Genomic DNA, 13,264 nt, shown 5'->3' on the forward strand with positions numbered 1-13,264 from the left:
AATTCCAACAAAGATGTGATAAATTGCTATGGATTTTGCGGTAAACAATTTCATATCAATTGTTTAATTATGGAAAATGGTAATTACAAGAAATCGATTATAAATTATCTAGATTCAATAAAGAATTTACAGTGGTATTGCGATATATGTTTGACCTTTACTTTTTGCAGAATATTCTGTATGTTATTGTTTTCTTCTTAGGCCGTCAAATGTGTATCATTGATTCATACCTTTTTCCCACCAAACAAATGTATAAAAATTATGTACAAACTCAAAAGATTCAGCCAGTTTTGGCGGTGAATAAATATTATTATTATTATTATTATTATTATTTGAAGAATAGAACAATTAAACGCAAACTCTTATATATTTTGATCTTTAAATGATGTGTGACACCTTTATATTGAGTATGCTAAAAGTATTTTGATATTTATTCAAAATACTTTTAGCATACTCAATATAAAGGTGTCACACATCATTTAAAGATCAAAATATTAAAATTCCATATGCTTGTATTTTCAAAATCAACACATTTTCAATAGGCAGCACAAAATACGTTTCGTTTGCATCGTTGCCTTTCCTCTCAAACATCGAAAACTTTCATTCCTTCTATCATTAGTCATTCTTTCTTTCGTTTTTTCATCAGTACAAATACATCTCATAATCATCAACACACGAGCAAAGCGATATAAAAGCAGATGGACAAATCTTTATGAATACGACATGAATCAATATAGTTCAGTCACATGATTTCTCCAGAGACTTTACGTCACTCAAATTCGAATGTGGGAATATGTGACAATACAAAACACTTTGAATGCAAATCAATCGCTTTTTCGGCCATGGATCATGCCAAAATCGTTCAAATGAACAAAAATCGCTATTTTTCGCACTTTGTTTAGCCAAACATTGCCATTGTCACATTAGTACATTGCAATGCTAATATACTCTATATAGAGCGTAAGCAGAGATTTTATTCGAATTTCCGCTATGCTACTTCATTTTGCAAAGTATTTACACGTTCAAGTGAAGGCAACGCGTTTGAAATAAAAAAAGGAAAGACGACCCTTAAACTTGTTTGTCGAAATCAGTCCGTTCACATTTGACAGCAACGATTTCATTTAGCTTCCACAGCATTTCCACCACTAACGTGAAATTAAAAGTAAGAAATTTCAAATCAAAGCATTTGTTGTGTTTTTTTAATAAACAAACAGAATATGGCTTGTATGAAGTATACCTTGAACTGTGGCGAATTGGCGTTAAAAAAAATCATCCAAAGAAAATAAAGCGCAAAATCAGAATAGACAGCTAATTTTTTTTCTTTTGTCATGATGTGAAGTGCTGTGCATACATCCTTACTAGTTTGTTCAATATACGTTTTTCTTTTGTTATGTGTTTCAATCTCCCTCTCCCTTCTCCTCCTTCTCTCTCTCTCTCTTTCTCATTGTTACTTTCTCTTTCAATTCATCGACCACACTGTGATAGTTCTATGTTATGCCTGTGGTACCCTCTGTCTAATTTGAATCGTTTTTCTCATCCCATTGCTATTCAGCTATTTTCATCATGTGGCATGTGGTATATTGAATAGATAATGGACGCTTCGCGGAAAACGAAATCTGATAAGCTACTTGCCTTACAATCATCCAATACGAACTATTTAGTTTTGAAAACTACAACGATACATTTCAAATTTGATAATTTTCATTTTGCTAGTGCCAAATACTTTCAAATATGGCGTTTTGCTGGTCATAATCTTAGATGTGGAGCTGCTTAAATAAGCTCATTTCGTTCTTCCTTTAATATATTGAATCTGTATAGAGTTACTTTGTGGTTTTTTGTTGTGTGCAATTTTTTCCATTCTACACAATATTCTTTGCTACGTTCTTTTTTTGTTTGGGAAAATCATTACATTATCTAGATGCGTTTAATGTTTTTTCCCGTGATCTGTAAATCTGCTAGTAGCATAGGGCTATTCAATGTAAAAAAACTCTATGCACTGGTAAATTTTAAACAATAATGATGCAAAAAGAATACTTTACTGATACATAAGTTCAAGTGGAGATACATGTACATTGTACATACACAGAACACAACATCTTAAAAAAATTATTTAATTTTCTTCTATTAATCAATTAAGATGAATAATAATATTATTTAATAATAAAATTATTAAAATCAATTTATTAACTAGCTGTAGGTTTAACTGTATATACCATTACAAATAAAAAACCTCTATCGAGGTTACACAAAAGTGACAAATGTTTTACACGAAGTATCAAATTGACAAAATAGATGAAACGATTGGATTGGTAATCTGTGTAAAATGCGATTAACGACTTTTTTCAAAAAAAAAAAAAAAAAAAAAAAAAAAAATACTTTTTTGAGTTTGGATTCCCATTTTTTTTAATTTAACTTAACTAAAAAACTTAAAATTCGAAAGACACGAGAGTAGTAAAATAAAATGTGAACTGGACCAGTTTAATTGCCACAACACCATCCGCCATTTTGACAATATTTTTATTGGTTTAGTTCGATTGATTCGTAAGCATTGCGACGACTTTCGATTACAATACTTTACCTTACACACTCCAACCATCATGACAGAGAGATGTCAGATTGTAAAAACGCCATCTGGCGACGTGTGCGAATTGTGGTTGAAAACAACCGATATCAAAATTTAGTCAAGACACCATCCAAAAATTCCGTCTTTGTAATTACATACATTGATAACCACGTCAACAGATGGCGCATTATTGTGCGACTTTTTTTCGCCTATATTAATATACAGGGACTCTTGGTGGTGGGCACACTCGATGTGCGCGGAAAAGTAAAAAGAAAGGATAAAATTTGTAAGTTATATGCTCGAAACGGACGAAGGGTGGCAAAACACCCAAAATTTTGTCACAAATGTACAAAATGAGCTCCGCGTAGCGGAAAAACAAAGAAGAGAAACAACGGAGAGACAAGCATAAAATGCTAACCAGCTCCGCGGTGTAATACCCAACGGCAGCTCCGCGGGGAGAGTGGTAGAAAAGTGTGCAAGGGTGTGGTTTAGTACGTAGGAGCTTTCCCAGTCGGCGAATCGGTCATCTCACCATTGGTATCTTTGGAAGATTCCACATCCGGGCAAAAAGCCAAAAAAAAGGGGCTGGGAACAATAAACAGAAGAATGTTTAGAAAAATAACAAAGTACTAATGAAACGAAATCTTCAGTATGCAATCGCACTAAAGGTACGTTAAAACTAAGACGACAAAGCGTGAGATGGAGTGAAAAAAGCCGCAATAAAATTATTGCCAAGTTTATTCACCCGACCGAACTTTAATGAATAGACAAAACGAAACAAAAGTTAATGAACACTAAAAAGGACATCGCTGTTTGCCGGTTGTAATTACATCACAAAGTGGTTTTTCGTTTCATCTTAGATTGTCATTGTTGAGTTGGTTCATTTCATTATTCCAGTCGCTGGTTAGTGTTTTAATAAAACGTGTTGAATTAGCTAACCGAATTAGTTGAATTTTCCTTGGTCAATTCACCAGGTGCTGTGAATGCATATTTTACGTTGATGAAAGCGGATATCAGGTTGGTTTATGCTACAAAATGCATTATTTATGGATTTGTACACTGTGTCATGGCTGTGACGATATCAGGCGTCGTTTTGTGTCTCAGCAAATCGAAATGAAATACTGTGGGCTTGCATGAAGCCACTTCGTATACACCTAATATGGACATTGGACATTCAATTTACGATGGCTCCATTCTTTTCAAATTAAGTGTGCTCTAACCGATGTGCTACTTTTAGTTTTAATCATCCTTGTCTCGTTTTTACTTTTAGAAAATAGATAGAAAGCCACAATAAATCTGGTCACTGTGTCTTAGAATCGTTTTAAAAAGATGTTGCTCACGAAGCTAACGAATAAGAAGCTAACTAATTCGTAAAAAAAGGTGGATAAACAATGAAGGGATTACGGAAAAACTGTATCGCACACCAAAACCGATTATTTTGGAACAAACACCAATCAACAGAAATGCACAAGTTTGAATGGATCACAAGTTGGGCGCGAGTGGTGGTGTGAGTTTTTATTTGGCCAATTGAGTTGACCATCAAAACCAATAAATTAATACTGTTCATTGTCCCATAATAATTATTGCAAAGACTAGTTTCCAACAATTTATTACAATGCAGATATTTCGTTACACACCAATTGTGAGCGTTCTACTCTTGCGCACATTCATTTGATTTGATGCACAATCCGGAAATTGATGACCACGTGAGCATGGGTAGTATGTGCACAATTGTGTGTGTATGTGTGTGTGTGTGTTGGTCTCGTCGTGTGATATATAGTAAAATCTCACGATAACGGAATCTCAGAGCACAACAATCTTTCGCCAAATTGCGTTTACACATTCCATGAGTTTGCTGGTACAAATTTGTGCCATTATTCAATGAAGCGTTGCCCAACTGTCACTACTGCCATGCTTTGTGCTTTTCAATTATTTTTTTATTTGTTTGAATAAAGTTTCCGCTGTTGAGAGGCTTTACTGTACATATTTATGAATGCGACTTTATATCTTCCACCCTCTAGTTATTTGGTAAAATATCGACCATTTATCGTAGCATTTATGATGCTATTATGGTATACCAATTTTGAGCACTTTTGCAAATTCATTATAGACACCCCCATTCATTGATACATCACACCAAACATTTTGGCTACGAAATGACATATAAAAACAAATAAAATCAATTTTATCAAAGTCAATCCCAAACAAATATAAGAATTTCACTAATGATCGCGCACATATAAATGTACTAGGGTGTTTCTCAAATCTCTAAATGAGAAAATGGTACTTTTGAATTCAAAGAACACAGAATTCTATATATATTTAATGGTATTCATATTGTATAACGAAGCGATTGATAGTGGCATTCCCCAAAAAGAAAGAAGGGAAAAAGAAATATGAAACGCATGAAAATGTAACATATCTGAAAAAGTAGTTGATTACAGTTTTTTTTCTTTGTCGCTTGCACATATGAATCGTTGCGGCGAAAGAGTAGCTCTTATTTTTCTCCAAATAATACTGCAACATAAAGTTTTTTATGAATAGTTTATTTGTTGTATTACAACAAATAAACCGTGTGAAAAAACTTCATGTTGCAGTATTATTTGGAGAAAAATAAGAGCTACTGTTTCGCCGCAACGATTCATATATAGACTCTATTTGATTGTTTTGATAACTTATTGTTGCGATTCCTTTCTACACACATCAGAATGCACCTCTAAAACGATACAAAAAAAAGTTACGGCTTGACATGGTTCGTGAAATTGTGGAAGATGTTGGTGGCCTAGCGAATTATGACAACATCAAGCAGTTCTCAAAAGGAAAATACTGGTTCAAAGCAACTGCAATGTGGCTTGTCATGCAAAGCGAAATCGATGAGTTTCACAATTGGGCGCAAGACAACAACGTCACAATACCGAAGATCAAAAATCTGTCTGTTTTTCCATTGCCAGATTATCAGCGAAAGGCAGTGTTCATGTGCAATGATGTTTTGTACAGAATGTTGGCAGAAGAGAAGCTACTTCCAAAAATCGAAGGTAAACAAGCTACCGAAAACTTCATTCGCGAAAACAAAGAACACATCTGGAAACAAATATTCGATTTTGACAAAATTAATCGAATATTGAAGAAAAACAAAGAGTTTCATTATACTATTGTCAGCAACGGTGAATCAGTATCGGTATTGTATAAATTTTCAAAACAACATCTTCAACGGTTACGGGACGATGACATTGTGAGAAAGCTATACTTAGATGGAACGTTTGTTTATGAACTGGGAATCGATCCGGGTATGAAGACATGGAACGCGACAGTTCGAAGAACCATCAGTGTTATAAGTAAGAAGTAAGTATTCAATTTTTCTTTTGCATTGTTAAAAAATCGAGAGTTATATGTTACGTGAATGAAGCAAACAAACAAAATTTTCAATTGATTTTTTTTTTATTTTAATTTCAGGTCAACATGAAAACATCTAGTAAAAATAACCATTGGCTCACAAAATATAAAATGCGCGACAAAAAGGCTAAGCGATGGACGAAGCAGTTCACTTTGAACGAGCAAAATGATCGAAACAATCGACAGCTGTACCGGCGAATGCCATCACTTTGGACTGATTACCTTCACCATCGGATAAAAATGCTCACAAAAGGAATGTACGTGTACACTACACCAAAATATGCGCGCTTGAAGTTTGACAAGTATGTTGAGTCGAATCGTACTATTGATAAACTTTGCGACACTTTGGTTAATCATCAAGCAGCTTTGACTCATTTGGGTAACGCCAACATGTCACCAAATTCGTCAATACGCATTAAGAAGCATGTTCGCTGTCCCGGTACACGCAAACTTTTGAAAGGTTTTCGAAAACGTGGCAATTGTGTCGTGCACAAAGTCGATGAGTATTTTACATCGCAGACATGCGCAAAATGTGGCGGACGATTCGATCCAAGCACCAGAAGCAACCGTTTCAAAGTTTGTAAAAATTGTGCACCGGTGCCAAATTCAATCATGGCTAACTTTTTATCATCTAAAATTGTAGCACAGCTCAGCAAACGGCGTTTAAAGAATAACAAAGTTTATATTGGAGAGAGTTTGACGCTTTTTCTGGCACGAGGTGGAATGACTGAGCATGATTTCGACATTATAGCTGATCGTTTACTGTCTAAGGTGGCCGTGTATCCAAAAAATGGCAAGTAATAGCAGTGAGTGGTGTATTGGAATATGCTGACGTCAATGTTGATCAACAACCACTTGCAGTTGATGATGAAAATGCAGCGGAAATCGATGGAGAGGTCGCTCAACAACCGTATGCAGTCGATGATGAATATGTGACGGAAATCGATGATGAGCATCAACCAATGATTGTACATCAGACAACTTGGGATCGTGACATCGTGGCCGCCAAATGCATTCTCATCAAAGGTATGTATATAAGAAATGGATATTTGCATATTATAAAGGGTGGCGCATATAATATCTTTGGGGGGTATGTTGGGGGTAAAAAATAGAAAATTTCTATCTGAGCAGAATTTTGAATATTTCTTCAGGGGGGTGGGGTTGCCCCAAATTTTACAAAACTTCACCGGATCAAAAAATCACAGCGGATGGCAGTTCGCGCGAGTGACGAAAGCACATTAGTGTGTTGAAAAGTCGAACTCACTATATATACACGTAATTTCCAAATTCTAACCTGGAAGGCCTTTTGCCGCGTTTGATGTATGGTTGGAAAGCCCTTGGGCCATACACAGAAACAAATATCCGAGTACGCTTACTCACACTTGCGGTATTAGCAGAGGGTCTACCCTTCAAAATGAGTTACGCATTCTATTTTACTCTATTTTTTGTGTTAATTTCATCCAAGTGAACGCATCGTAATGAAAGAAGAAATACATGTGTAGTCATATGTACGTTGAACGCATACGGCTATGACTTCACATGTATTTCTTCTTTCACTATGATGTGTTCACATGGGGTCAATCACGAAATTCTAGTGCGTCTAGTTTTTGATAAAATTTCACTAGAAAACTAGAAAATTCTAGTGCGTGAAATTGTCTCTCAGTAGTTTTTCATATAAATTATATGGCCTTTGGTGTGAAGTTGGCTTCGTTTGTGATGTCGTTCTTCGCACTAGATTTACTAGTTTTTCTAGTATTCACTAGCGTGATTCGCCCCATGTGTGTTCACTTGGATGAAATAGAGTAGAATAGAGTGCGTAACTCATTTTGAAGGGTAGACTCTCTGCTAACACCGCAAGTGCGAGTAAGCGTACTCGGTTATTTGTTTCTGTGTAGATCAAGAAAAAATGTCAAAGTTTGAAAATCGGTCCACCTGTCTTCAAAGTATGGTCGTTTGAAAAACAGGGTCAAAATTCAGTTTTACGACCATAGATGGCACTAAATGAATTCGTTAATTCTGAAACATCGATATTCTGGTTCTAGAGATCAATACCTTTCCAACGATACCTCAAACGTCAAAATCGATCAATCCTTTCGAAAAATTTCGCATTTTAAATTTTTTATATGAAATCTATATGAAATATCAAAATGTCTGTTTGTGTGTCTGTGCACTTCTTTAGCGTACCTCTTTGAAACTTTTTGTGATTAAAGTACACAAAGTGGCCGGCCTCCAAAAGTCACTTTTTGACTTTTGTACCTACAGTCACCGAGGCACATCCACTTGACACACCCCGGACATATGCACCTCGTTGGAAAGGTCTTGAAGTGAGCTATCGAATGGTGCCATTTGCGGTCCAAACATTTCAAATTGGAGTGGCCAAATAGGTAAAAAACCAAAAAGTAACCGTTCGGCCGGACACATAACGGCCATTAAAATTGAAAATTTCACCGATTTTAGGCCCAAGTCTAAGCTAAAAAACACCGCATAGCTTATATCCCAGAAAATTCTTGTTTTCAAGATATGGCCTTGGATAGTGCAAAAATAGCCAAAAATGGCAATTTTTTCAAACAATCGCTGTGGCACCTATACAGTAGATTGTCAAATGTCGACACACGACCAAATGTCGGAATACCGAGAGGTGAATTGAAATTAAAAATTGAAAATTCATTTGAATTGCATTTTTAAAAGTAAATTATGAAAGATCAATATCAAATCTCTTTATTATAATCCAAATTTTAATCAAAAATCTATTATTGCTTTCACAAATTACGTTCAAAAAAAATTCGGCATTTTTATCACTTTTTCACGTCAAAAGTTAAACTATGTCATTTTGAGACAAGCCGGTAAAATGCGTTTTTTTATATGAAAAAATAACTAGTTTGGAAAAAAAATTATATCGGCGAATTGTAGATAGTTTAATTTGATTATTGAACAGAAATTTTGAAAATATAAAGAAAAACAATTATATTTATTTTTCATTTTCCACTGTAATATTATTCCGGAATAAATCGTCCAATTGCCGACACAAGTTTCAAGTGAAACACTTTGGATTTGACAGATGTGACAGTTAAAGTCGTATTTGGATCATTGTGAAATTCAAACCAAAAATATTCTAGATCAGTGAAATAACGTAATATTTTTAAATATTTTTGCCACTTTACTATAGAAAAATAAGTATAATAAAATATGGAGCAAAAATATATCAATCTAATAATTTTAACTCCAATATTTTGTATTGTTTACCTCAATGTAAATAGTGCGTTCATGGGCTGTCAAAACTTAAAGTTTACAAGTTTCGTAGTGAAAATGCATGAAATATGTCGAGATTAGGACGACGAATATCCGACATTTGGAATTTTCGATGTTATGACGAAAAAATGGAAAAAAATAATACATTTTTGGAAATTACTATCTTTTGAGAAACGTGAAATGAAGCACAATTAAATTCTGCATCGAATTGTGTATAAAGTGATATTTTTTCATGAAATCAAAAATGTTAAATATTAAATTGAAGTTGAAAATTCAAACAAATAGTCCGACATTTGGGCGAGTGTCCATACTTGACATACCAAGGGCATATGCATATTCGTTGGAAATGTCTTAAAGTAAGCTATCGAATGGTGCCAATTGCGACTTAAAAATTTCATGTGGGGGTGGCCAAATCGGCCAAAATCCTATTTAACCGTCTGGCCGGACACATAACGGATATTTTCTCGAAAAAAGACTCCATAGTTTCTTTTGAGAAATTCATCGATTTATGCCCCAAGTCAAAGATAAAAAAGTGTATATCACACTGTGTGTGATTCACACACCACTGAAAATTGGCCCTTCCCATTATGAGCCATAATTTATGACATTTGGAGCCAAAAAAATAACCTAAATGTCCATATGAACCGTTGAGAAACAAAGATACCTTCAGAAAAGTTGAGAAAAAATCTGGAATCTAAATCAAATGTCAACATTTAAGAGTTGAGAATTAGAGAACAACAATAAAATAATTAGAAACAAACTGCAACATAAGTTATGATGCAGTTTGTTATGAAATGTTTCACTGTTGCTCACTAATTTCGAACTTCTATTGGTTGCCCGAAATGCCAATTTCTCACTCCGTTATGTGTTAAATAAGAAGTTTATATGAAACTCTCGGAGCTCCGGCATAGAGAACTCTAAAAGTGAAAAAAATCCAGATCGTGATTAAGACGATTTTTGATTTCACCAGGTGATACAGAAAATTGAGTAGTATTTGTAAATCTAATAAAAACATATTTTCAATGGGTGTTAATTTTTCGACCGATTCCAATACTTCACCTTACACACTAGGTGTGTGCGGAAAAGTAAAATTCTGCTCAGATAGAAATTTTCTACCCCCTAAGAGTGGCCCCATTATATGCGCCACCCTGTAGATGTGTTATGTCTGTGTTAAATGACATTTGTATTTTTTTATAGGACATTGTGACCTGTTTGGACTGGATATCCCGGTAAAATTGCAGTGGACAACAAGAAGTTCAAAATAATCAGCAGCCTTAAGCATAACCAATCACCATTTTAACTCGAAAATTAATTAAAAATTAATATTGTAATTTTGTTATACTAGCTGAGACTGACTGTTTTGTCTCAGCATTTCGAGGAAGTACTACCAAGGCTCTGTTCTTCTGTGAGTATTTTTCACTATTCGACTGCATTTATACATTCAGACGTGAAAATTGTTTTCGCTTCGGGAAGTGCTAGCATCAATCGCTTCATTGTATAAATGCCATTAACTACCATAGAATTTTGCCTACTTTGAATTAATAAATATCATTTTTCTATTTACAGATATGGGAAACACCCTAATTGTAGTACATAGATACTAGTAGATAGTTGATTTTGAAAAAGCTCGAGCCAACATATAGACATCGATATAGATATGATACACACGCATATGAATTCCACTCGAGTCGCCAATCGTTTGTTATCACTTTCGGTGAAGCAATTGTCGAAACATTTACCGCATACAACAGAAATAAATGTGGGAAACTCTCGGGTAAAATAATCAAAGTGAATGAGTATTACGACAGCCAGCCACGCTAACAATAATAACACAAAAAAGTGGTCAATTGACCGAATCGTTTCAATTCAATTCATGTTTCATGTGTGTACATTCTCTCTATGTATATATGCATTCAACTGCTTAAACAAGCAATCAAATCTCGATGGCTCAAGAATAGAGTGCAGGTCTGGTTAATGCATTATGTTGGCAATGTCATCACCATTTTCACATCTCTTTGTGTATTTGCTTTGGCCCGATTTTAAGTGCACATTGATCTAGTATCTTCTATGCTCGTCGAATCGAACAGCATTCAAAAACGATTAAAACACAAATGAAGAATTTTCATTTAAAAGCCACAAAAGTACTTTGAATTCAACGACAACAACAACGATAAAAGCATACGTTGGAGAAAAAGAAAAAAACTATGTGACGCACATGATGAAAAACAATGCTGAATGTGATTGAAACAAATAAGAGTAACCAATATAATAGCACTCCAACTCGAATACTGTTTATCACATTGATTTAGACATTTTTTGCAGGAAAAATGTGTTAAAAAAAGAGAGCCAAATGCTATTTTTTACCGAACAAATGAAAAATGGTGAAATATAAATGTACGCATAAATAAGCGACGGTAACGGAGGGGTGTGATTCAGTTTAAAGAGAATGAAATTTGAAATGTACTATGATTGAGCTACGAAATATGGCTATTGCGAAGGCACTATGCTCATAAAACAAATTAAATTAAAACACGATGAAAATGAAAGCGGTATATTTATCGTTGTTGGCACTTCTTTTTTTTCATCTTCTATCTCTCACGCTCTCTCCTTCTCACATCAACCAATTTGTTTGGTATTTGTATGTATGTATGATGTATTTTTCTTTCGCTTTTCATTTGAATTTTCTATCTAGTATATTTTGTTCTACTATGTGTTGTATTGCGTGTTCATATATCAGTATCTGCAATCACCAGCATGTATATTGCAAAACTTTGTGTGTACATTTTATAATATATATGATCACAAGCCACCATACATATATACATAGATATGCTCCGTTTGTGAATATATTTCTGATACGTGTGTACGTGACGCGGATTGTATACGGATCGCATGACAGATATATTCGTATTCGAATTTCAATAAACGCAGTATTTATAAATAAATGCAAATTCATTTAAAAATCAACTATATTTCGAAAAAGTGATTTAATTAGATCAATGCACAATGAGCAATTGCATAGAGGCATCGGCTCACCAAATAAATAAAATTTATTTACCATTTGTGAATAGAATGATAAAAATATATTCACGCATTTTGAATTGGCCATGATTCAATGTATGAATATATTTAAAGTGTAAAATGTAATACACAAATGATTGCCCGAGAATGAAAGAGAGACTTCTATTCACAACTTATTGAAATGTAACACCACAGTCAGCACTTGGCGGTGTTACATTTCAATAAATTGTGAATAGAAGTCTCTCTTTCATTCTCGGACATTCGAATATAACTTATGTTAGTGATCGGTTTATTTTGGTTAAATTCAGAAAATGGAATTGTATGTAGATAATTTAACCAAAACCAATTCAATCCATCGTCTAACATTCGATTTGGTCACCATTGAACGATATAACCAGTTTTGTATCACATGCAATTCGTGAATATATTGCATATATGTCTGTCGAAACTCATTGTTCGATTGATGGATGGGATTGAATTCGTTTTATTTTTATTTTCATAAATTATCTACAGTTAAAATTTCATTTTAAAGATAAACTTTTCAGTTTGAACTTAAACATAGTTCAATTTCTCCATACCAATGAAATATACGAAGTTTTTCCAATATTCAAATTGATTTCTGATCAGTTTCTTCTCTTCTATACACTTGTAACGTGATTTATATAGATTGTGCGAGCATTTTCATTATGCGTGATATGCCAACAAAAACATAGTTAATATCTGTGGGCAGTGACAATATATTGATACATAAAATATCTTACATCCGGGCCGGTATTCTAATGCCACTTTCCGATCAATTTGTTTGGAATTATTCCGAAAAACATATTTCTATGAATGAATATTCTTTTGAATAATATTGTAGCACATAACGAGAATAATAGTCGTTATTCATAAGACAAAAAAAAATAAACAATATTCCACTTATTTTGTTCGGAATTATTCCGACACCTTTTTCAACAGTGGAATTATTCCGACAATATATTGAGCGGACTTTTCATTTGAAACTAATATTTTTTTGTCTTTTCAACGTTTGGCGTC

General features: G+C 34.1%; 2 protein-coding genes across 2 annotated transcripts in view; one reads left to right on the top strand and one right to left on the bottom strand.

Moving 5' to 3' along the window:
- The window catches only part of LOC116346880, a 52,069-nt gene extending 41,280 nt beyond the window's left edge, over positions 1 to 10,789 (top strand). Inside the window, exon 4 of the transcript XR_004201641.1 lies at positions 10,772 to 10,789. The gene's annotated coding sequence lies outside the window, so the exon portion shown is untranslated. The remainder of the gene's footprint in view (positions 1 to 10,771) is intronic.
- Positions 1 to 13,264, bottom strand: part of LOC116346874 — a 145,163-nt gene that overhangs the window by 57,399 nt on the left and 74,500 nt on the right. The gene's annotated exons all lie outside the window — the stretch shown is intronic.

This window comes from Contarinia nasturtii, unplaced genomic scaffold (assembly GCF_009176525.2).
Source record: "Contarinia nasturtii isolate CC-2019 unplaced genomic scaffold, AAFC_CNas_1.1 Cnas_scaffold_129, whole genome shotgun sequence".
In the NCBI taxonomy this organism is placed as follows: Eukaryota; Metazoa; Arthropoda; class Insecta; order Diptera; family Cecidomyiidae; genus Contarinia; species Contarinia nasturtii.